Source organism: Paroedura picta, chromosome 1 (assembly GCF_049243985.1).
Source record: "Paroedura picta isolate Pp20150507F chromosome 1, Ppicta_v3.0, whole genome shotgun sequence".
Taxonomy (NCBI): Eukaryota; Metazoa; Chordata; class Lepidosauria; order Squamata; family Gekkonidae; genus Paroedura; species Paroedura picta.
In genome coordinates, this window is record NC_135369.1 from 20,609,791 (window position 1) to 20,635,898 (window position 26,108).

The following is a 26,108-nucleotide window of genomic DNA, read 5'->3' on the forward strand; positions in this document are numbered from 1 at the left end:
CAGAGGTATGCCTAGGCAGTGACAGAATTGTGTTTCCCCCTAGAGTGATACATTCACTGTAAGGTTGCCAGGTCACGCTGGACCTGTGTATGTGTGGGAGGGTGGTGGAGGAGGAGGAGGAGGAAGAGGAATAAGATGAAGAGTGGTTTACATTTGCCTTCCCTTTCCTCTCCCCACAACATACACCCTGTGAGGTGGCTGAGGCTGAGAGAGCCCTGATATTACTGTTCGGTCAGAACAGCTTTATCAGTGCTGTGGCGAGCCCAAGGTCACCCAGCTGGTTGCATGTGGGGGAGCGGGGAATCAAACCCGCCTCGCCAGATTAGAAGTCTGCACTCCTAACCCCTACACGAAGCTGGAGACTGGCATCCCTATTCTACTGTTTCCTAGTCCTATACCAGCTTTAATTTTTTTTTTAAAAGTTTAAGGAAGGGGAAAAAAGCAATTTGCACATAATTATAAAGGTCATGCCTGCTTCCAGAAAACGGCCTTTGCCAAGGTTTTGTCAGAAGGCAGAGGTTGGAAGCAGCTGGTACAAAACAGCTCAGATCCCCAAAGCAAAAGCATGTGGTCAGATTAAAGGGATCAGTTCTCCCTGTGCCTTTGATGGAGGAGAAATCCAAATGTTTATAATAAAGGCATTGAAGTCTGAGTTCTTTTTCTGCCTAAAGCACAAGATATAAGCCCAACAGCACCTTATAGACCAACAAGAGTCCTGCCCGAAATAACTGGATCCAATGAAGTTAAAAGCTTTCTCTTTTACAGAAATCATAAACATGATTCTCTTAGCAGCCAGCTGACCCTTGGCAAGGCACTGGGCAAATTCACCTCTGTGCTAGGACCACAGAGGCACACTGCACCCAGTTTAGGGGGGGTATCTTTGTGGGCTGTCAGTTTCACAGAATCACAACTGATCTCTTGGCTCCAGTTCCCTTGGAGAAAAACAGCTGCTATAGTGGGCAGACTTGGGGAAAGACCATGGATCAGAACAGAAGAGAAGCCATGTTGGGTCAGGCCAGTGTCCCATCTAGTGCAGTGCTCTGAGTCAGGAGTAGTTAACCTGTGGTCCTCCAGATGTTCATGGACTACAATTACCATGAGCCCCAGCAAATGCTGGCAGAGGCTCATGGGAATTGTAGTTCATGGACATCTGGAGGACCACAGGTTGACTATCCCTGCTCTGAGTCACACAGTGGCTAAACCCTAGGTGCCATCAGGAGATCTTCCAGAGAGGAATCAGTGAAGAGCCTCTGCTTTGCTTGCAGACGGTCCCAGGCTCCATCCATAACAACTCCAGTTAAAAGGATCAGGCAAAACATGATATGCAAGTCCTCAGCCTGAGTTCCTGTTGAAGCCCTGCCAGGCTGAGTGGACAATACTAGTCTGATAACTAAAATTTGTTACTGGTGGAGGGGAGGGGGAAAGAGGCCAGGTTTCACCAGCTCTTGACTCTCCCAGAGTGCAAACTATTTACTTCCCACCTGTCAAGATTTAGGGCAATGTCCTCTCTACAGAAATACATGCAGTTCTATTATGGGCAGCGCTTTCCCAATGCAGAATAAGCCTTCTTCCAACACAAGAGAGTCCCTTGTATTGAGGAGCACCCATTGCACAGGGGAGGGTGCCGCCAACAGAAGGTTAGAGCCAGGAGATCCAGCTCCTATGTTATCCTGATACAGGACCTCAAGCATGGATAGTTTTTTCAACCATTGAATGGCAAAAATGTTCCCCAAAGTTATCGGAAGACCCAACATGATTGAATAAATGCCTATAACAGAGGTCCCCATCGTGGTGGGTGCAGAGCCCACTGGGATCTGATAATTCCTTTTTTGGTGCCCACCAAGCACTTTAGGGAGATGGGTGGGGCTACCTGGGTTACCTGCCCAGTAGAGCTTCTGATGGACTGCACCGATTAAAAGGCATCCTGGTAAACAGAGTTAGTGCCTGGAATGTAAGAGTTATGAGTTACATATAATCTTGCTCTGTGATATCCTGGGGTTGGCTCCCTCTCTGGTGGCAGCCATTTTGGGGCCGTGCCCACCTCTCTGTGTCAGAATTACGAGGCTGCCTGCAGGCTCAAGAAGGCCTAGAAATGTAATGCTGATGCCCAGAATTCAACCGACTGCCCAAAAACCTGACACTGGCTATTTATACAGAGGGGGACACAAACAGAAATATGAAATATTTCCCCCGTGTTTTTCATTGAGATCAGGATGAGGTGTGGTTATTGTACACATCACAGTGGAACAGCCTGTTCCTGTTCTCCCTCTGATATTTGTGTGTATTGGTTTAGCCTTTATGAGTCCTTGCTACTTAATTTTGTTTGTTAGCATGGTATACTGTACAATCTCCCTTGTCCTGAAACCAGTGGCTCCCATCTTGGTATCTTTTTGCCAATAAATGGGCATGGCTTGATTACCGCCTCCCACCCCCCGGTCTCTGTGTGAACCTGAGAGCAGGAACTTGAAGGAGTGAGTGCCTTCTTCTTGATTTGCAAGCAACAGGGAACACTTTTGTATTGGACTGCTGGCTGCCCTTCAAGCAGGCTTTTTTGGTGGTGGCCTCTGAGTTAGGGAATCAACTCTCTGCTCTGATTGGCCGGAGCCAAGTCCTTTCTCAAAAACTCATTTGTTCACTGAGGCCTTTGCAATGTTCTACAGCCATAATTCATTCCTTGCAGCTGTCCTGAAGGCGGGCCTTCCTCTCCTGTCCTGATTCCAGGCAAAACACCAGAAAAGGAATGAAGGAAGGAGGATGTGGCTTAACTGCAGCGCACCTGTTTGTTTTCACAGGGCACATCTAGGCAAGGGAAGAACCTTCAGCCATGGGTAACAGATGACTGAACAAATATTTTGGTCTGGGCCCAGTGTTCCTGAGAGACCGCCTCTCCGCCTATACCCCCAAAACAGCATTGCGCTCCGCTACCGCCAACTGGCTGGTGATCCCTGGCTCCAAACAAGAGAGCCAGAGCCTTTTCTGTCTTGGCCCCACCTGGTGGAACGAGCTCCCTGAAGAGATCAGGGGTCCTGCCAGAACTCCCAGAATTCCGCAGGGCCTGCGAAAGGGAGCCCCTCCACCAGGCATCTGCCCGAGTCCGACCAGAGGGGCCTTAGCCAAGTTTCTGTTCCTGTTATATTGTTGTTGTTTGGATCACTGAACTCGTGTTGTTTAGAACCACTGTTGAATGGTTGTTGTTGGAAATGACTATGTTGTATGTTGATTCGTTCCATGTATCCCCCCCCCCCATGATGTTATATGTTAACCGCCCTAAACAATATAGAATCATCGAATAATAGAGTTGGAAGGACGGTATGGAAATAAAATAAATAAATGATTGAAATATTATTCAGCTGTGCTTATGAATATGCCTGATCATTGTGGTGATCATAGAAACATAGCTGGAAGGGGCCAGATAGGTCATCTAGCCCAACCTCCTGTTCAATGCAGGATCAGTCTAAAGCATCCAGGATAAGTATCTGTCCAGCTGCTGCTTGAAGATGGCCAGTGAAGACCTCCCTGGGCATTCAATTCCACTGCTGAACTACTCTGTGAAATCCCACCCCCCCCCCATATCTAGCCTTTCCGCATGTAGTTTAAACTCATTAAACTCACTGGTGCCACTATGACCGTTTATGCACTGGGAACTTCACTGCCCCAGCTCCCATGCAGGAACACAAATTGGGGGCGGATGAGGTGCACTGGGCCAAATGCTCCCCCGTGTGGGTGCAGGAAGAGGCGGGGTAACCTGCCACGGCTAAAACTCCAGCCTGCAGCCCGGCATGAAACCTCCAGTGCGTAAACAGTCTATCTTCTGAGTCTACGCCCTTGGCAATCCAGGAGAGACCTTCTTGTTCATGGCAACAAAACTCTAGGAAATCTCTTCCAATGGAGAATCGGTCTGCCCCGTTCTGTTGCCGTCTTCTGCCAATGGGTGAAGACTTTTATATGCATTTTAACTCTTTTAAGGTTGCTTTATTTATGTATGTTTGAGGGGTGGGGTTGACTTTAAATGGCTTCTTAGCATAATTTTATTATGTCCGTTTCATATGGTTAGCAGTCTTGGCGGCTCTTGTAAGGGCAGAAAGGTGGGATAGAAATTGTGAAGTGAAATAAACTTTACTATTTAGGGAGGGTCCCTATAATGACCTTCAGCATTTTGGTAGCTCTTTTAGAGGTCCAAGGGAATTCCCCTACATTATCACAGCAATCCATACCACAGCACTGTAAGGAAGGCTGGCTCTGTATTAACCCCATATTTAAGAGGAGGGGGACTGACAGAAAAATGTCCAGCATAAAGGCCTCCTATGCTTGAAGAAGAAGAAGAAGAGTTGGTTCTTATATGCCGCTTTTCCCTACCCGAAGGAGGCTCAAAGCGGCTTACAGTCGCCTTCCCATTCCTGTCCCCACAACAGACACCCTGTGGGGTGGGTGAGGCTGAGAGAGCGCTGATATCACTGCTCGGTCAGAACAGTTTTATCAGTGCCGTGGCGAGCCCAAGGTCACCCAGCTGGTTGCATGTGGGGGAGCGCGGAATCAAACCCGGCTCGCTAGATTAGAAGTCCGCACTCCTAACCACTACACCAAACTGGCTCTGAAGAGATCTGAACCAAGAACCTTTCAGATTACAGCTATCCTCTTCAACATGATGCTAGACCAGGGTTGCCAGGGTTCCATCCTGTCCCGTCCGATGCCCACCCCCTACCCCCTGGCTGGGGATGTTGGAGGCAGGGTTGCCAAATCCAGGTTGGGAAACTCCTGGAGATTTGGAGCTGGCGTTGTGGGGAGAGAGGACAGGGGCCTCAGTGGGGTACAATACCATGAATCCCACCCCCCAAAACATCAATTTGTGCCATAGGGACTGATCTCTGTAGTCTAGAGAGGAGCTATAATTCCCATGCTAGACCAAAGACTTTTGTCAGTGTTTGGGTGTGGCTTTATCTAAGTCTTGATCTTATTATCCATCCATGGTACTGAAGGCTCCTAAACACCCATCTGGGCTCCCAAGAAACATTTCCATCTGGGCGGCTCTAATGCAGAACACAGGCAGGGATGGTTGCCTTGAAAACGGCATTTGTAGGATCCCAACAGCCCCTTTCTCTGTCATCCTGATCCGCAGGGGTTTCTTTTCCATCTACCCGCTTGTAATTTTGACGGGTGTCCCTCGCCTTTTAGAATACCGCTAGCCAAAAGGCAGTACGGGCCTAAATAAAGAAATAAACCCTCAGCCAGCAGGATTACGAAGACAGGTACCTTCTGTTGCAGATCAGGCCCGGGCGGAGGGGTGGCGAGAGGGAGGGACCGGCAATGGGGGCTAACCACCACCAGAGTTGCCATTTATATGACCCGGGCCTCAATGGGGCTTTCATAATAAACAGACCTTGGTGAAAACAGACCCGAATCCATTTGCGAGCTTCCTATTATTATCTTCTGCAGTTTGTACACACTGGCCATTACGGATTCATTTGGTTTCCCTGGCAGCCTACAAAAAGTCTCTCTCTTTTTATGTCCCTTTCCTGTTTTCCTTCTCTTTCCTCTCCCCCCCCCGCCCCCATGCTCACACCACACCATTTATTTTTTTATTATTAGCGTCTTATTTACAGTTTGACAGAGTAACAGTATCCTTTGCAAACTATTCTGTCGGCTTTAATCGGGGGGAATAATGGGCCCTGTCTGGAGATGAATAGAGTTTCGGGGGCCGATTGTTCCGCAAAACGCACGGGGTGGGGGTAATTTATTTATGTTGGGCACATGTCAGGAGGAGAATGGACTAGGAAGATCAGTATGCAAGCAAGGATACAGACAAAATTGGGGGGGAAGTGGGGGAGGGGTCAAAAACCTGAGTAGAACAACCAACAACCGCCTGCCCCCCTCCCACGCCACAGAAGGGAAGGCCTCCAATGGCCATGAACTTGAGGGGACTGAAAAAGCCGCCTTCCCAGGCCCTCTGTACGTCACAGGGCTACTTTCCGTCTCGTCTGTAGGGGTGCAGGCCTCAGGCTCCAGATGGGCCTAGTGAAGGGCCGTCCCCACCTCCCCGCATAGCGATAGCATATGGACCACGGCCCTTAGCAACCGTACAGTAGCGAGGGCGCAGCAGGGGTCTGGGAAGAGAGGCAAAAGCCCGGACAGAAATACAGGAGGGACCCAGACAGTGGCATTAGCTCATGTCATAAATTACACGGCAACTATGAAAGGGAACCGTTACAGTGTCTTCAGGGAAGGGGTCCAACTATTTCGGCATGGGTTGCCTGAACGTTTTCAAAAAGGAGATGCTCTTGCATCCTCCTGTTCCCTACTTTTAGCAACTTTAGGATATGAAATTGTAGGACTTTTTTTTGGGGGGGGGGGACTGTCTCCCCAGTTTGAAACCAATGTAGAGCAGTCATAGGCCCTAAGACTGGCTTCCTTGTCTCATGTGTTGTGCTTTAAAGTACATTGAATCTTGCATTTTTTAAGGATCGTGATAGATCATCCCTTATCCTCTTAGCTGCTAAATGAGGAGGAAGAAGAAGAAGAAGAAGAGTTGGTTCTTAAATGCCACTTTTTTCTACCCGAAGGAGTCTCAAAGCGGCTTACATTCGCCTTCCCTTTCCTCTCCCCACAACAGACACCCTGTGAGGTAGGAGAGGCTGAGAGAGCCCTGATATTACTGAGGAAGAGAAAGAGTTGGTTCTTATATGCCGCTTTACTCTATCCAAAGGAGTCTGAAAGTGGCTTACATTGGCCTACCCCTTCCTTTCCCCACAACAGACACCCTGTGAGGTGGGTGAGGCTGAGAGGGCCCTGATATCACTGCTCGGTCAGAACAGCTTTATCAGTGCTGTGGCAAGCCCAAGGTCACCCAGCTGGTTGCGTGTGGAGGAGGTGTGGGGAATCAAACCCGGCTCACAAGATTAGAAGTCCGCACTCCTAACCGCTACACCAAGCTGGAATAAAAAGGAATCCATTCAAAAACAAAAGTCCAGGACGCCTCTCTTATATCAGAGATAACCAGTTCAGGGTCACTGCTCAGTGGCAGAAACAATGTTTAGTGTGTAGAAGGTCCCAGAATCAATCACTGTCATTTCAAGTTAAAGAATCTCAGGCTGCCGGCCTGGGGAAGACTTTTCAATGGATGGCCCCTGAAGAACTGTGAGCAGAAAGAGTCGAAAACATGGGCCTAACCAGTGACCTGACTGGGAAAGGTAATAGGGGTGTGTGCAGTGTCACAGGAAAATACTGTGTGAGTCTCTAGCCTCAGAAAGCTTTGGGGTCACCATTAGTTCACTAGGCCTTGATGGCCCTTTACACACATAATAGGTGAATAGGCCAAAGTAATCCCAGTTTGTCAGCACATGGAAGCTAAGCTAAGCATCTTTGGATGAGAGACCCCCAAGGGAGATCAGGGCTGCTCTTAAGAGGAAGTAAATGGCAGACAACTCTAGCTCATCTCTTGCCTTGGAAACCCCATGTGGGGTAACTGGTTGGAAAATTTTTCCATCCTAAGAAGGCATTCGAAACAATCAGTCACATAGAGTATCATGTGACTTGCTTCTGAGCAGTCCAGTTTAGGATTGTGGCCAAAAACAGTGAACTGAGGTCTACCCTAGCAACAAACATCAAGAGATCCTGTTGGGTTTGTCTACCCATTTCCAACCTATAAGCCATCAGTATCTCCCATTTCAATTAGCCCATGCCAAAGTCTAAACTGCCAGGCATATTTAAATAACTGGGGGAAAAATAATTTCACATTCTATTCTCTTTTACACAAAGTTCAGGAATCTTTAATGTAGGATCCTTCTTTGGAGACCTTAAATGCATGCAAGTCTGGCATTGCAGTTGCCTTATTCATATAAAAAAGTCCCCAAAGCAAGACAAAGGTTTAAAGGGGGCTTTTTTTCGGGGAGGAGGGGAACTGCCAGTGTACCACTGATGGATCATGACTGCACAAGGACTTCTGTGCGCCATGTCCATTTAAGTATCATCCCATCTGCTCGGGAGACCAGTTGACTATCGATGGCAAATCGCATGGGTGCAACCAATTTGTGGAAAAGGGAGAGACATTCCACACACTCCCCAGAATACAATGATGCTCTATTCCCTGGATCGCGAATGCTAATCCTCTTCATTTTTAATTGGCATTTGGACTAAGCTGGCTTAAACTTCTTCACCCTGTTGGGGGAGGGTTCTCCCCTCCCCCAGCTTTCTTTCTTTAGCCTTTTATAATTTTTTTTGGCCCAAATAGCAACGCCACCACATCACCGCAACTCTGTTCCCCACACAATGGCATCTTTGAGGAGGGGGGAAATGGAAAGGGGGAGACAGAGCGAGGGGGGAAATGCTGAACCAACTCTAAAACAATTAAGAGTTCTGTGAATTAAGCAGGTCTCTGGCAAAGGAGCTGCCGCTTCGGCTGGCCTTCATTAATACAGGCACTGTCTCTCGTCCGTTCTTTTCAGGTTCCTCCCCTTCCCTTCACCCTCCACTCAACTAAGTAACCTTTCAGTCGGGTCATCCTTTGACAGGCTTTCAATTGCCAGAAGAGAAAAAAATACTCTTATGGGAGAAGAGTCCCACAAACACAGAGAAAATTCACCTGTTTCCGGGCAGAAGAATACAAGTCTCCTGCAAACTTTGCGGAAGATGCTACCATGGCCAAACTATCTACTCCTTAGTCCTCACACCAACATAGTGGAGATGGAACCAGAAAATGACTTCCAAGCTAAATAATGCTAAAGTTAAGGCAGGTAGCCCTATAAGGGTTCTCCCAATGTGTGGGAGTTAATTTGGTCTATTATTTTGTGTTAAACATTTATCAGGTGATACGACCATATATGGTCATGTTAACCTGCCATCCCCTCCCAGAATGGTCATTGGATGGCCCTGGAGGGGGTGGGAAGGGGAGGGGCCAAGGGTAGGCATGTACACAGCTATGCTTCCCAACCATATTCTGCACAACTGCACCACTTCTGAGGTTTCTCGAAGCCTGAAGGATTTTTCAGGGGGTTCTCGACATTTAAAAAGTTGGGAAAGGCTGAATTAAAGACTCTCGACTGTAGAACTTCTTGTAATGGTTGAAATCAGCTTTTTCGAAATAACTCCAAAGTTGCTCAGAATCCAGGTCATCTGCAAGGGAGTCTTCCCCATCATAGTTTCAGAGGGAACAACAAGATGGGGGATGCGCTTTTGAAAGTCAGACCTCCCTTTGTCAGATCCTCCCCCAAATCCATCTCTGGTACCTTAGAGATGGGTTTTGAGGGGTATTGAGAAGGGAATGTTTGGCTCAGATCTAGCTGTCCCCCCATCATACTTCTGTTTCCATGGCTACTTGAGACGTCTGCTCCCCGTAGCTGTGAGAATTTTTCCAACACTGGGAAAGCAAAGGGCCACACCCACATTTCAAGCTATGAAATGGCTTACCATTGAAATCTCACACATTTCCTCAATGTGTGCCTCTGGGAGAGATCGTGGCCGAAAGAAGCCTTTGGGAAGGGGCTACGTCTGTGAGAGACCATCTCCTGAAATCATAGGTCGAACAGTTGCTCCTAGAAGAAAATTAAGAAAAACATGGCTGCATTAGGTGCAGGACCAACCTTATAAGTTTACACTAAACTTCTATCATCGAGTGGCCGACTGGAACCAGGACAAAATGTAGAGTCCAGCCGCATCTTTAAGACCAACAATTTTTTATTTAAGGTGTGAGCTTTCATTCTCATGCTCACTTCCTCAGATACAATGTCTTGGAATGGAAGTTATCAAGCTTATAGGTAGAATGTGAGAACAAATTAACATACTGCAGAATGAAAATGGTTAACCGGTACCAGAGAGATACAGGAAAAAACAGCAATCTGGATTTGCTTGTATTCACCTGAGATTGAACTGCACGGGAACCATTTGACCACAATAAAAATGTAATGTCTACGTTAAGAGAAGAATGGGCCAATAGCCAGTCAATTGCTGACAGCAGTTAGCTGAGATCTTGCCCTCTTAGCACCCCTGTCTGTCCTCTCAAGCAGGGGTAGTCAAGCTGTGGTCCTCCGGATGTTCATGGACTACAATTCCCAGGAGCCCCTGCCAGCATTTGCTGGCAGGGGCTCCTGGGAATTGTAGTCCATGAACATCCGAAGGACCATAGCTTGACTACCCCTGCTCTCAAGCATGGAACCATATAGGAGTATCATCTACTGTGAAGTAGAACATTTGGCTGCCTCTGCTCACAGACCTGGAAAAAAAATTATTCTGGAGATTTTTGGTGGTGGGGATCACTTGGGCATGGGATTGGGGTCACTATGGGCAAGCAGGTAGTTGTGAGTTCCTGCATTGTGCAGGGGGTTGGACTAGATGACCCTGGAGGTCCCTTCCAACTCTATGATTCTATTCCAAACTACATTGCATTATTCTAGTCATAGTTACAGTGCAATCTACTTGTTCAAATCAGCTGTTCCAAAGGGCAGTTCATGAGTCAGAGCTGCGGCAAGTAGGGCACGTGTGAAGATTTCACCACAGGGCAACAGCCCTCCCCAGAGCCTAAACTCTGCAAGACTTTGGGAAAGGCCAATATGCCCATCACAGAATCATAACGTTGGAAGGTGCTTACAGGGTCATCTAGTCCAACCCCTGCAGAATGCAGGAAATTCACAACCTCCTGCCCACCACAGTGACCCCGATTCCAGGCCCAGGTGATGCTCCTGATCACCTGACCTTTAGTTGCAAGAACTGTTCTTTATTTTAGAACTGTCCATGGAAAATTAGATGTTATTTATTTTTATTATGTCCAGCATGGTACAGAAATTAAGGACAGTGGGCTCCAATCTGGAGAACTGGGTTGGATTCCCCTATTCCTCCCCCCCCCCCATTGCAGGCAGCTGGGTGACCTTGGAATGGTCCCAGTTTCTCTCAGACCCACCTGCCTCACAAGGTGCCTGTTGCAGGGAAAGGAAGGGAAGGCGGCCATAAGCCATTTTGAGAATCCTCAGAGTAGAGAAAAGCGGGGCATAGAAACCTTCTCTCCTTTTAAGTTTGTATTCTCCCTCTCCGCCTGCACAAAAGCCACCAAGCCAGGTAGTGTGATTTCATCTTCCATACCGTAGCCCACCCCGGGGGTGGATGGCTGCAGGAAATGAGGATGGGGGGGGGGGGGGGTTTACGCTACCAGTCTTGGTTCAGGTTGCTTTTCATGTCCTGTCGGCATTGTTACAGGACTATATGGGGTTCTATGGCGATTTTATATTGTAATCCACCAAGAGTCTCTAGAGAGTAGCAGGCTAAAAATCTAAATAAACAAACAAACAAATAAACAATGGCAGCACAAGGCAACTTTTAATACATGCAGGTGCTTCTGAAGTCCTGGGTCTGACCCACATCGTTCTCTCAGGCCACCACAATTTGTTCCATTTGCGTTTGATGGGGCCGACTGACCCATAACAGCTACAGCCCCCCCCTCCCCAGGCTGAGAGATCGAACCTGCTGAGGGAGTGTCAAAGTTATTGTTGAAATGCTGTTCTGGTTGTTCTAGTTGGTGTGTTGTTGTTATTGTTATACTGTTATATTGATTTTGATAGTGTTCTATGTAAATGTTCCAAAATGTTTTATGTAAACCGCCCAGAGCTGTAGGGAAGGGCGGTATAAAAATCTAAATAAATAAATAATTTTTTTTTGAAGCTCTTCAGATGGTAACGCTTTGGACCTATTCACTTGTCCATGCAGGATTATATATTGCGGTGGGGACAAAGACCTTTGGGGGCTCAGTTGCCCCCCGTCCAGGTCTCCAGTACAAGGTCATGGACACACAGCACAGAGAGCCACCAGACCACATGGTACTGCTCAGTCAAGTATGATGAGGGGTTCTTATAGGGTTGCCAATCTCCTGGTGGTGGCTAGAGATTGCCTGGAATTACAGCTGACCTCTAGGAGACAGATCAATTCACCTGGAGAAAATGGCAGCTTTGGAAGGTGGGCTCTATGGCCCCTTTGAAGTCCCTCCCCTCCTCAAATCCTGCTCTCCTTGGGCTCCACCCCTTCCAAATCTCCTGAAATTTCCCAGGCCAGAGCTGGCAACCCTAATTCTAAGACCCTATCTTTTTATGCATTTGAGGGCAGTGCCACTGCAGTCACCCCCACAACACGACTGCTTGAAATGGTTTTTTTTCAACCCCTAAACTAAAGAGGTATAAAGACCTGGGCTACTACTCATGGGCTACTACTGCCTGGTAAAATCATGGGCTACTACTGCCTGGAAGGAATGGGCAGCTTTCTAAATTTTGGCTGCATCTTCACTTACAACAAACAGCAACACTCTTTCACTCAGCTGAGTCAACTCCTAAAAGTATTCATACAACTGGTTCAAAATGCAGCAGCACAGGTCTTTGCAGGGAGCCAAGGGAGGGCATGCATGATGCTGGTGCTTGTCCAACTGCATTGGCTCTAGAGTAGAGACCAGATTAGATTCGTAGTTTGGGGACTGACCTTCGAAGCCCTAAGCAGTCTGGAACCCGCATATTTGCGGAACCACGTCTCCCATTACTCCCACAGCATTATAGTCAATGGATCAAAATCTGCTCAGGGTTCCTGGCTTCAAAGAAGTAATAGTAGCCTCAACTGGAGTCACTAGGGCCTTTTTGGCTCTGGCCCCAGCTGGCGGAATGTTCTGCCAATGGAGATCCAGGCCCTGTGAGATCTTAATCAGTTCTGCAGGGCCTGCAAGATGTTTGATGTCAGGAATTTAACGTCTACAACATCGATTGGCTAGCCTCCCCCCCCCTCCGCCCCACTGGCATATCAAGGGAACTCGCATCTGCTCTAGAAAACATACTCTTAATATTTAATGTTTAACTTTTAATATTGAAGAGTAATTAGTTGGTAGATGGGTCAGATTTGTATTGTTTTTAATGTAAACTGTGATTTTCAAGCTTATGGTATAAATGAATTTATGGAACCTGCCCTGAGCCTCACGGGAAGAGATGGAAAAAGAAATATTTATTTTATTTATTTATTCAAAAATACAACTCCCAAAAATGACACCGGCAAGTGGAAGACGGATAAGTATTTATCTGATTAATCAGTAGGAATTTCATAGGAACCATTTGATAACATTCCTGAAACATTCATGAGACCAATTGCTCTACTGCAATCAATGTGCTAACTGAGGATAATGGGGAAGAAAAGAAATCATTCCCCCACTCCTCAAAGACTAAATATTTCTTATGGATTGATGGGAGAATTCAGTATTTCCCACAAGCACAACCTTCCTGAATTCTGGGTTTCCTTCCTCAGACAACTGACAACTAGCTGTGCAAGAAACGAATCAAAGTTTCAAGAAAAGCACAAAACCTTCCTAAATATGGAAACACATGCAGCCTATGCATTTTAAAAGAAATTCAAATGTTTGCTTGCTTTATCAAGTCAGGTCGCAGGCATTAAGCGATGCCATTGCCTACATGGTTTCACAAATGGTTCTGTGTACATTTACAAGGAGTTGTGCCCTGTTCTCAAATAAGCTCCAAAAAAGTAGTTGGAACCCCCAAATGTCCTGTGTTACCCATGTGGGTATGCATCAGGCCAGATTTGATACACGCAGTTCAGCTGGAAAGGACTGAGACACCATAAGCTGCTGGCCATGATACCTTCTTGGAAGGTCGGCCATTTTAGAGATACCAGCTGCCTAAAATGGTGGCTTCGTTTTCCATCTCGCCGTTCGTTCTTCTGCTGCTCGCCTTTATAACGCGCCAAGAGGATGGGAGCAGAGCACAGGCGGGAAAGAAGGCCCACAGGAAGTGGTAGCGGGGAGGGACAGAACCAGAAGCTAGGCTACACACACAGTCTAAAAGGCCTCAACACCTTTTGCAAAGAAAAGAAAGAAAACGGTTGTGTGTTAAACTCTTCGTTGTGAGGGGGGGAGGCAAGCGAAGGGGAGGGGGGGGAAATCTTCTCTTTTGTCTTTGCCGAAACCCCTCTCCCCACATCGCCCGCTTTGACTTTTCCCACAGAGGTAGCCAACAATCGGGAATGCAAATGATGTTCATTATGCAAATGCATGCAAATCAGGTTTAACTATCAAAAAAAAGAGAGAGGGGGGACTCAGAATTTCTAATGAGGGTTAACGCTCTGCCTTTGCACTCCGCCAGTGATAATGGTGAAAAGAGCTTGTGTCTGCCTTTGGCTTTGGTGTTGTGGTGTTGTTGTTAATTATTCCCTGTCATGGCCAAACCGTTCCCACCATGAGTGCTTCACAAGAACGGGCCTCTCTTCCGCCCGCCACTCCCAAACTGGAATAGACTGGTCATTAGGAAGAGACACAAAAACAGAGAGCCTCTTTCTTCTTCTTTCTCTGCAGTCTGTTTTGCCAAGCAAGGTTTGTACGCAAGCGCTTTAGGTGACGGGAGAGAACGGACGCGTCCCGCGGCAAACAACACACAAAACAGAAACGCGGCGCGGGAATGGCGACTTCGTTAATTAAAGCGTCTGCAGGGAAGAGAGACAAAGCAAAAAATTAAGCCCGGAATTCAAACCGCAGCCGGTTGAAGCGGGGATACAAACCGATCGGCGCATTCGCCATTTCATGCTAGCCGTTAAAATTCGTACGGGAATCAAATGGGCTTGGTAGACCAAGACAGTTGGGCCTACCTTTGAAAAATCAACATGGCAAAATGAATCCAGATTCTACCCATCTAGGGTTTCAATTTTTAAACTGCAACTAGATACCCTTTCTGATTCAGAGGAAACCGTTTTTTCACAGTTGCTAGCTAGGCCTTGATTTTGGAATTATATTTCCTTGAAGACTCACCCAAACCAGATTCACCCTTTTCTGGAAGAACAGCCCTACATTTTTATTACAGTGGGTTTGGGTAGCCAGAGAGGAAGATGAAACAGTGGTTTACCTCTTTGTCAAGTAGGATTTTCTAACTGGGTCTGACAAAGGGAGCTTGCAAAAGTGTATACCTTGAAACTGTCATTAGTCTCTAAGGGACTGCTGGTCTTAAATCTATCTGTCAGACTGTTATCCACCCAGATGAATTAGGGAATAAATAAATGAACACACATTGTGTGTAATCCAGAGCCCAATGTGTTTCCCTATGGGATGTACACAACTGACACAAGAATGCTACCTCAGTCACCATAAAAACAGCCACTTAAGGTGGATTAACCCCAAATAGGGGTTTTTTTTAAGGGGGGGGGTTTACAATACCATAAGGAAGGCTGAGCATCAAAGAATTGAGGCTTTTGGATTCTGGTGTTGGATTCTTGCAAGTCACTTGGACTGCAAGGCGAACAAACCAGTCAGTCCTAGAGGAGATCTGCCCTGACTGCTCTTTAGAAGGCCAGATCCTGAAGATGAAACTCAAATACTTTGGCCACCTCATGAGAAGAAAGGACTCCCTGGAGAAGAGCCTAATGCTGGGAGCGATTGAGGGCAAAAGAAGAAGGGGACGACAGAGAGTGAGGTGGCTGGATGGAGTCACTGAAGCAGTTGGTGCAAACTTAAATGGACTCTGGGAAATGGTAGAGGACAGGAAGGCCTGGAAGATCATTGTCCATGGGGTCGCGATGGGTCAGACACAACTTCGCACCTAACAACAACAACATCAAACTACTGTGACATCACCAAAAAGACAGAAAAATGCATCAAATTGCTAATAGGACACTGTTCTATCCATTAATTGTTTAGATCAATTTATTACTGTCCGAATCAAAGACATGTTGGGTGGATCATTTTTGCTGGGTCAAGGAGTGACTAACTCACTGCCTAGGTAGGTCACTGATAGCACGAAAATGTAGACACGGCCCTGTATAGCTTCACTCCACCTACATCTTATGTTACAGCTTTCCTAACACATGAAATATTTGAAAGAACATGAAGAGACCAGCCTCTAGATCTGAGAATCCATCCACCAGCATAAGGCCTCTTCAAGCTCTGATCAACCCATGCAAATTATTACTAGGAAGAGGTGGTTCAATTGGTTTTTTTAATGTTTGTATTGATTTGTTTGATTCTTTTGAAATTTGTTGTTATCTGCCCTGGGCCAATCAGAGAAGGGCAGGATAGAAATAAAAATAAAAATAAAAATTATTATTTATTTATTTTGGATGGAGTAAAGCCGTACTTCTACTTATCTCACTACTGTCTACACTAGAGACCTAGTTGCTTGGTATGGAGGACAACCTGAGCTCTCATGGCTGCTTGGTGGAGCAACAGGAGCAAAACAGAGGGGGGACTGACATTGGGCAACACACCATGAAGCTGCTTCCAGGTAAGTTCCCAGAAGTCACATCATAGCTTGGGCAATGCTCTTGAATTTGCCAAATATCTATGGCAAAACTCATAGAAATGTGGGGAAATCCTAGAACGTCAATAAATGCTGTGAGGTCACTGTGAGGTCACTTCAGGATTTATACTAATGCTAAGTTTTCTGTTTCACTGCCTCTATATTCCCTTCTCCATGTGATTCTCTACACCTTCAGTTGGAGAACTTTTTAACTGGAGATGTCTAAGGATTGAAACCAGGACTTTCGGCATACAAAATCCAGGCTCTACTGCCTTGCCACAGACCCCCTCCTAAGCCATGTAACCTCACAGTCAGCCATTCCTTTTATCAAGTGCACCAAGGATGGTCCCATATTACCCTGTTTCTTTTCCAGAAGCACCCCAGGAGCTCCCACAAAATGCCTACACCCTCGACTTCTCTTAACAAACTTAAGCATGAAAGAGCTGTCATAGAACAGGGCCACCTTCAAGCAATTGTTCCAGCTGAAAGGGTCTTCACATAGGGCGCAAACAGAGCCTCCGGTGAGGGCGGTATATATAAATATAAATAAATAAATAGCCAACAATTAGCTCAGTAAAAAGGTCAGGGGGTATCTTTTTGGGCACCAGCACTTCCTCCCTCCCCATGGACAAATCAGATTCTCATTAAAACTGCTCCCGGATTCCCTGACATTCAGTTGCCGTTTCAAACCTGCCCAAGTTTTCGCTAAATGGATTGTCGAAAATTCAGTTTCTCCCCCAAAACCAACCAGAATCATCATCTGTTTCACAGAGCTGGTGATTTCCAGCCAATCCGGTTAGCGTTGCCAGCTCTGAGTTGGAAAATACCCGGAGAAAATACCCAGGGGTGGAGCCAGGAGTGGGCAGAATTTGGGGTGAGGAGGAATTCCAATGGAGTAAAATCCTATAGAGTCCACCCTCCAAAGCAGCCATTTTCTCCGGGGAAATTGATCTCTGTCACCTGGAGATGAGCTGTAATTCCAGGGGATCCCCAGGTCCCACTTGGAGGCTGGTATTCCTAAATCTGATAGGGGTGTGGCCCAATGGGAGAGTACCTGCTTTGAATTCAGAATGTTCCATGTTAAATCCCTGGCGTTTCCAGTTAAAGGGTCTCAGGTAGCAGACACAGGAGAAAGACCTTCCTTTCCCTGCAGCTCTTGGATAAAATGGACACTAGGTGAACCAGTGATTGGTCTCGGCATAAACCAGCTTCGTATATTCACAGAGAAAGTTAGCCACTGGCACATGACATCATTTTTCTCTCTGTCAGAAAATCAAAAGGGTAACATGGATCGGGGGCAGCAAGTAAGACTCCACATAGCACTGGAAACAACGCTACACCTGAAGCTCCCTTAGGCAGAGTCAGATCATTGGACTGTCATGAGCAGTAGTGTCTACTCTCCCTAGCAGTAGCTTCCCAGGATGTGTGGTCAACGTCTTTCTGGTCACCTGAATTTTCCCCCTAGAGATGCTGGAAAATATACATGAAGCTTTAGGAACACAGAGAGAGTACTGATGTTGTATGCTCTTAGAACAATTCACCCAAACAAATATTTTGCAAGTGGCAGCAATGATGTGTGCCCACCTCCCAGAGCAACCTAGAAAATATGAATTTCACACACAGGCACACTTGGTGTAGAAATGAGAGTTCTAATTCCCATTGAGCCTGCTGGTTTTGCTTCCTTTACTACAATAAAAGCATTTTTCTCTCTCTCATCTTTAACATTATTCAGACCTGAGAAATCTGGGCCTATGGACACCTCGTTCACAAACGCACTGCACGGTCAGTTCTGCAGCCTGCCATACACTGAAAACCAATGACACAGTGTGGTAGTAAGCAAAACGTGCATACGTAAACTTAAGAACCTAAGAAAAGCCCTGCTGGATCAGACCAGTGGTCCATCCAGCCTAGCTTCAACCAGTTCCTCTGGAAGGCCAACAACTGGCAACAGCAGCTGATGTTGCCTCCTGGCCCTGGGATTCTGAGGCTGTTCGCCTTTGTCTGTGGAAGTGCCTTTTAGTCACATGGCTAGTATCCTCCCTTTTAAAGCATTCTTTGCCCGTGGCCATCGCTATACCCTCCGACAGTGACCCATTTTAATCACTCACTGTGTAAAGAAGTATTTCCTGTTGTCTGTCCTGAATCTACTGCCCATCAACTTCATTGGATGTCCTCAAGGTCTAGGATTCTGGGAGAGGAAGAAAAAGTTCTGTTGGTCAACCCGCTTCACCCCAGGCATCATTGTATCAGCCTCACTCATGCCCCCCCCCTTTAGTAGTCCCTTTTTCAAACTAAAAAGTCCCAAACTCTTTGTCCAAAGAAGGGAGGTGCTCCAACCCTCCAGTCACCCTGGTTGTGCTCTTCTAGGGAGTTCTGAAGGCCTCCATCATGCTCCAGCTAGGGAGCTGCAGAACTGTAGACTGGGGAGATGGAGTGCTGAGCTGATTTCCCAGAGGAATCTTGCAAAAAGATAGGTGGGTGTCCCAAAGAAATTCCAGTCAGGGATTTTCACAACATCCCTAGCTCCCAGGGTAGGGAGGGCCAAACTGTGGCCCTCCAGGTGTCCACGGAGTACAATTCCCATGAGCCCCTGCCAGCACGCTGGCAGGGGCTCATGGGAATTGGACTCCGGGGACACCTGGAGAGCCATAGTTCGGCAACTCCTGTAAGGTGTCACGTGCAGCCGTTTCAGTACAAGAAAGACATGCCTGGATTTCTCTTTCCCCCCCATCTCTCCCCTCTTCCACTTCCCAAACCACATCTTAAAAGGCAGGGGGGGGGGAAATACCCTAAGCAACAGAAGAAGAGCTGTTTTTTGTTTGTTGCTTTTGTAGTAGAAAAGATTCTCAAAGCGGCTTACAATCGCCTACCCTTCCTCTCCCCACAACAGAGGTAGGTGAGGCTGAGAGAGCTCCGAGAGAGCTGCGACGGGCCCAAGGTCAGCCAGCTGGTGGCGTGCCGAGGAGGAAGAGTGGGAAACCACTCCTGGCCCTCCAGATTAGAGGCCGCCCCTCCTCACCACCACCACACCAAGCTGACTCTCCACAGCCGGGAGATGTAGCTGAGGTTTTTAATCACCTTCTCCGAAAGGGAGGGAAACAGGACAGCCTCATGCCCCTGAAGGCAGTGGTGAGGCGCAAGACGGAGGAGTCACGTTTACCCAAGGCCCACGTTCCCTAGCAAAGCCCAGCCAGCCAGCCTAGCCCAAATCCCGTCAACTCAACAAAAGCCCCTTTCAAAGTTTCTCAGACGCAAGTCCTTCAGCTCAATTAGTCAGGCACACAACACGCACACACACACACACACGCACACACACGCACAAAAGCTTTCGCTGCCACCAGCGGCCGGCTGCAGAAGACAAGAGCGGGAAATAATAGGCCCCCTCTGCCCATTTGAAGAAAGAAAAAAAAAAAAGGCAGAAAGGCCTTTCATTGTGGGGCATTACTAGAGATAAGAGCCCAATGAAGGGGCAGGAGTTGCCTTGAAAGGAGGCAAGCCAGAGGGGAGGGGAGGCAAAGGAGAAAGAAGTGGGCCCAGGACGAGAAATTCCCAAGCCCTGGAAAGGAACCCGACACAATGAGGAGTGTTAAAGGTGCGGCATGCAGGTCTCTAACGACCGCCTCGCAAATTGGGATCAAGCCAAGCAAGAGGCAGCATGACCAAGCTCGGGCCTAGTTTGCACATGGAGGCAAGGAACCTGTGTGCGGGTTGCATCTCTTCAGAGTGCAGCCGGGAGCTCCCTTGCATCGGAGCAGAAGGCTCCTCCGTTAAGAAGAGCATGCGGTGTACCTAGAAAGCCAGCATGTCAGTGAGAAAACCATGCTGGACTCCACGTCCCTAAGGTGTTTTGTTTTTTTTAAAAAATTGTCTGTGTGTGCGGAGGGGGAAATACAGGAGCGCATTGCATCATGGGAGCTCCCACCTACAAGCTCGAGTGGTACAGCCCAGGATGCCTGCCTACTAAATTACGACGATGCTCAAAAACACCCTGATTATGACGACCGAGGCTGCTTATTGTCCTTACGTGGTTTCACTGGATTATTTTTTACCATTTTAAAAGCTGTTTGAAAGATCGGCTGTCCTAAGGTTCGCCGGTGTGGAGACCCCAACTGGGTGGAAAGGCGGCAGAAGTATGTTTTAAATAAATACAATTCTTACTGCCTGCCCCTGGGACAGGTATTTTGCACCGTAGGCAAGGCAGTATTTGTCCTCCTCCTCCTCCTCTCCTCCCCCTTACTCACCCCAGTGACTTTCTCTATAGGCGAACACAGCTTCACGGGAAATAACCTAGTTTTCTGGGACAGAATTTTAAAAACACGTATATGACACTCATTCGTTGAAAGAGATCACAACACCACGGCAGAACACATTTTTAAGGGGCATGAACAATTGCAGTTCTTCCTTTTAGGTAAAAAGAAAAAAGGGAAGGATTTCCTGGTACCCCGAAAACCAACAGATCCGTTGTAGCATAAATAAGCGGTAAATAAATTATTTGCTAAATGAGAGTTTAACGAGAGTTTAAACAGGGCTTAAATGACATTATTCTGACTGTTGTGGACGGGGACTATGCCTCCCTCCTATTTTTGAACATTGGAGTAGAACTGGCTTTCTCATCCAGCAGTTCATGAAACCCTGGGGTTTCTTGATGGCCTTGGAAGCAATTCCCGAATGGATGGGAGTTAATTCATTTTTATATATTTTATATATATTTTTTAAATATTTATCAGGTGATATGTCCATATCTGGTCACATCGACCCATCCCCTCTCCCAAAAGGGCCAGTGATGGCTCTGGAAGGGATGGGAAGGGGAAGGGACGCAGTTGGGCACATACACAGCCATATTTCCCAACCATATTCTGCGCAATTGCCCCACTTCTGGGGTTTCTGGAAGCCTGAAACGTGTTTCACGGGTTTCTCAATGGTAAAAAAGTTGAGGAAGGCCGGGGTAATCCTGGGAGATCTCCAGGCACCATCTGGATGTTGGCAACCCTACACCCACCCTACATGGGATGAAGGGCTGCTCTTGCTTTTTCCCAAGCTGGAGGAGTGGGAGACCTGATGGGGGTAGCAGTGATTCCAGCTCTCATCCCGGACTTTTGCCTAGGGCCTTAGGATTTCAAAGGCTGCTCAGGTGGAAGATACGCTTCATGTACACAGTGGAGTAGCCACAAAGCTTATGCTACTAAAAAGGCAGTTAGTATTTAAAGAGGCACCAGACTCTTTTGGGGTTTTTTTGTAATAGACTAACAGGGCTTCCCCTCTGGAATTTATCTCAGGGATTCGCCGTTGTTTGCCTCTAGGCAAAGATGCCACAGGAATTTCAAGTATAAAGGAGGAGTTGTTCAAAGACATTTTTCTCTAAGGTGTGAATTTTCTCCTCCTCTAATTAATTGCCCCCCAAATATTGATTTTGTTTTTTGCCTTGTCAATAAATTAAAGTGTGCATAGAGGAATTTGAAAAGTTCTTTCCTTTCCCAAACTCCTCCTCTGGTTTTGGCAAGAAACCATAGAGGAGAGAGGTCTGAAGATAAGAGACAAGCTGAAGGGCAGGTTTTAAAGGTAAAGGTAAAGGTATCCCCTGTGCAAGCACCGAGTCATGTCTGACCCTTGGGGTGACGCCCTTTAGCGTTTTCTTGGCAGACTCAATATGGGGTGGTTTGCCAGTGCCTTCCCCAGTCATTACCGTTTACCCCCCAGCAAGCTGGGTACTCATTTTACCGACCTCGGAAGGATGGGAGGCTGAGTCAACCTTGAGCCGGCTGCTGGGATCGAACTCCCAACCTCATGGGCAAAGCTTTCAGACAGCTGCCTTACCACTCTGCGCCACAAGAGGCTCTGGGCAGGTTTTAGAGAGGGTCTTTTCACGGTCACAGTAGTTCAGCAGTGGAACTGGCTGCCTAAGGAGGTGGGGAGCTCCCCCTCACTGGTGGCCTTCAAGCAGCAGCTGGACAGATATTTCTCCTGGATGCTTTAGGCTGATCCTGCATTGAGACGGGGTTGGATTGGATGGCTTATGTGGACCCTTCCAACTCTATGATTCTATAATTTTAAGTCCCATAGGTAGGTGGGGAAAAGGCATCCCTTCTTATAACCATGCAGAACAAGATATATGCACAGCTTTCCCTAGAGCACTTTATCCTTCCCCCTCCCAAAAGCTTTGTAATTCATTGCATTCCCACATCCAACAAGATCTTCTTTTGGGAATAGTAAGATTTCTAGTTGAAGTATTCATGCAAACTTGTTGAGTATTCTCCAAAAGGGTTGGGCTCCAAGTCCTAACCCATCTCAACCATGAACTTCCTTCTTCAACTAGAGTGCTTTTCTCCTTAAGGACTTTAAGTACACCCTTTTGATACTACACCAGTGAACACAGTAGAAGGGGAGACGAGCAGAAGTGTGGGAAAAGCTTCTGGCTTTACAAATGATGGTTTGTACTCCGATCCTGTGCCTCTGACCAATCACATAAACATGCAGAGACATGCTCTGTCCTGGGAAGGCCTTCTAGAAGGACAGAAAACACTAGCTTACTGTTCATTTCTTAGGTAACCCGCCCCAGCCCCTGGAAATATGGCTGCTTCACCAACAAGGAGAATCCGGGAACACAGAATGAAGACTCTCTACAACATCTAGCTACACCTTTCTGCACATGTTGGATAATGCACTTTCAGTGTGCTTTTGCCTCTGGATTTGCCTGTGTTTCTGAAGTCCATGGAAAGTGCGTTACCCAATGTGTGCAGAATGGGTTCTTGGCAGCACCTTACTAGACACTGATCCCACCTCCTGTTCCACACTGCTAACCAACATGGGGTCGAGGGGAGACAGAAGACCCTTCAAGAGCCAAGGCAGTTCTTCCCAACTGCTCCGCCAGAAGAAATAGCAACCACAGGGATAGGCGCACCATTTTGCCACATGCGCCTCAACAAAAGCATGGCTTAAAGTTACTTGGGACTCATCCTGAATACAAAATAGCCACAAACTAACAACAAACCTATCCTTGACTGGCTCTTCCTCTGAGGACTTTCCAACTGTACAAAAACCTGAGGTCTAATATCCTTTCACTGCTAATTAACTGCTTCACACTACATAGTAGTGTACATGGGCATATTCCACTGTATCCCATATGACTTCAGCATTCATCATCGAGGAAATGTTCTTTTAGAGAGCCAGTTTGGCGTAGTGGTTAGGAGTGCGGACTTCTAATCTGGCAAGCCGGGTTCGATTCCGTACTCCCCCACATGCAGCCAGCTGGGTGACCTTGGGCTCGCCACGGCACTGATAAAACTGTTCTGGCCGAGCAGGAATATCAGGACTTTCTCAGCCTCACCCACCTCACAGGGTTTCTGTTGTGGGGAGAGGAAAGGGAAGGCGACTGTAAGCCTCTTTGAGACTCCTTCGGGTAGAAAAAAGCAGCATATAAGAACCAACTCTTCTTCTTCTTCAATAATATCAGGGCTCTCTCAGCCTCACCCACCTCACAGGGTGTCTGTGGGGAGAGGAAAGGGAAGGCGAATGTAAGCCACTTTGAGCCTCCTTCGGGTATAGAAAAGCGGCATATAAGAACCAACTTCTTCTTCTTCTAGATAAAGGGGGGGATTAGCTGAGATGAGCTTAATTTTGCACAACAAAATAAAAGAGCAACCCAAGCAGATTGGAGCAGTGATCTTTTTAGGCCAGCATCTTGTTTCTACCTGCATCCTGGGTGGGGAGGGGGGCTGCAGCCACAGATCAAGGGGACTGACCCATCGTAGCTGGATCCCACCCTCTCGTCCTCAGAGACAGAATGCCTCTGAATGGGGAAGAGCAATTGTCCTCCTGTGCTGCTTCCCCTCGACAGCCCAAGGGATGCTGCCTCTGAACAGGGTAGTTCTATTGATAGATTGTTGTCAAGAACTCCATACGTCAATCACTAGATCGGAGACTGATAGCACCAGAGATCAAAACCTCGCTCAGCCACGGGAAGGGCCCAAGCTCCGTGGTAGAGCACCTTCTTGGCATGCAGAAGGTTTTAACACTCTTTGCTAGATACCAGGTGCTTCTACTCTCATCCCCAAAATGTCCTTGGCCTCTATGGTGCTACTGGACTCGAATCTAAGTGTTCTCCTGCAGACCAACATGGCAAGTCTCTGAAATGGTAAGTAAACAATTGCCTCTCTGCCAGCTGCTATTCTAAATGATATGAGGGAGAAACATTTCGTATCAGCATAAACTGACTACAACCATTTAAAAAGTATGTATAACTTAATAATCTCTGATATTTTTAATATTCCTACTTTTCACTCTTCACAACAACCCTATGAGGTAGGTTAGGCTGAGAAAGAGCATGATTGGCCCAAGGTCACCCAGCAAGCTTCCACAACATGAGTGTGGATTTGAACCTGGGTCTCCCAGGGGAGGTCCTGCCCTATTTGAGCATCCCAGAGTTATAATTAAGATTAGGATTTTTGGCCTAGGTCGGGATCAGCAGAGTTGGGGTGGGGAGATTACCGCCATCTTAAAATTGTGGGATACTGTGGTTAATGTTATTGTGGTTTTATTGGGATTTTATGGGTCATACAGTTTTAAGGTTATTTCGTAAGCCGCCTCGAGGCGACATTGTCATGAGAGGCGGGGTATAAATTCAAAAATAAATCAATAAATAGTCTGACGCTTTAGTCACCCACGCTGATTCTCAAAAGGAATCTACGTGATTCCAGGCAGTTGTGAATTTCCCGCATTCTGCAGGAGGTTGGACTAGATGACCCTTGAGTTCCCTTCCCGTTTTTGATTCTGACCAAGAAGCAGCTTCCGTCAATGGTAACAGGAAGTCCCTGGCATGTCCCATGGGCTGCACTTCCTGCAGCTCCCAGCGCCATTCCAGCCTGGGCCTTTTGAGCCCTGCTGACTCTCCTGGCTTAAAAACAACCAAGGCAGCAGACCTGTAAGAATTTGAGCTGATGGGCCTGAGGAATGCCGGAATGTCCAAAGCTAGCTTAGATCTCTAAGCCACTGTAGCGACGGATGATCCGGCCGCTTTAATTCCACCTGACTGGAGTCACGTTGCTGCTAGCCTCTCTCTCACCTGCCCGCTAACATACAGCTGCAGTAGCGGACGGCACGCAGCACGCAGGGAGCGAGAGAAAACCGTGAGCCACATTCTTACAGGTTCTATAATAAGAAAAGCTGAATCCTGCAAAATGAGTTTGTATCTCATTTGCTGACGGTGCTCAAAAGACCCCGTTCCTGCACGGAACCAACTGCAAAGGGCCCCACAGCACCAGACGGACACCCTGCCTATTTCCTGGATATAAGGACCAGATACTTTGACAATTAAGGCCTGGACAGAATTCAGGGAAGGGACCTGCAGAAGGTCAGATGGTGGAGATGTCCCTGCCCCTGACTGGGAGTCCCTACAAGGTGAGGAATAGGTCACATGGGGGGGCCACCCCTTGAAGGCCCTGCTGCTCATGCCACAGCTGACTGTGGGCCTCCAAGTGGAGCTCAAGGGGCAGGTACCACAGGTAAGGCAGTCCCTCTCACCTTGTATCTGGGTCTCTGTTGCTATTGACTCCCAGATCAAATGCTGGCAGGGGCTCATGGGAATTGTAGTCCATGGACATCTGGAGGACCACAGGTTGACTACCCCTGCCCTAGAATGTTTCTGTCCTGAAGTATATCAAATGGGAACAGCCCCAGATGACTTGGAGCCACTTCTGCTCTTTGCACCCAGTTTGGAAGTTGTTAAATCCATGGCTCTTGGCAACTGCAAGATGAATGCTGTCAGGAATCATGGAACACAGGCGCCCTCTGAACTCACTGAGCCCTGGCCTCGATGGTCCACGCTAGCCGGCTCTCATCCAAACTCAGAAGCCAAGCTCTGCTAGTCCTGCT

The 26,108-nt window shown here is 47.4% G+C and overlaps 1 long non-coding RNA gene across 2 annotated transcripts in view; it reads right to left on the reverse strand.

Annotated features, from left to right (window-relative positions):
- The window catches only part of LOC143831922 (uncharacterized), a 62,397-nt gene that overhangs the window by 3,777 nt on the left and 32,512 nt on the right, over positions 1–26,108 (reverse strand). For both annotated transcript variants that reach the window (XR_013229015.1, XR_013229014.1), the window contains 2 exons: positions 18,350–18,429; positions 9,400–9,524 (listed from right to left, as the gene is read on the reverse strand). This is a non-coding gene — a long non-coding RNA (uncharacterized LOC143831922). The remainder of the gene's footprint in view (positions 1–9,399; positions 9,525–18,349; positions 18,430–26,108) is intronic.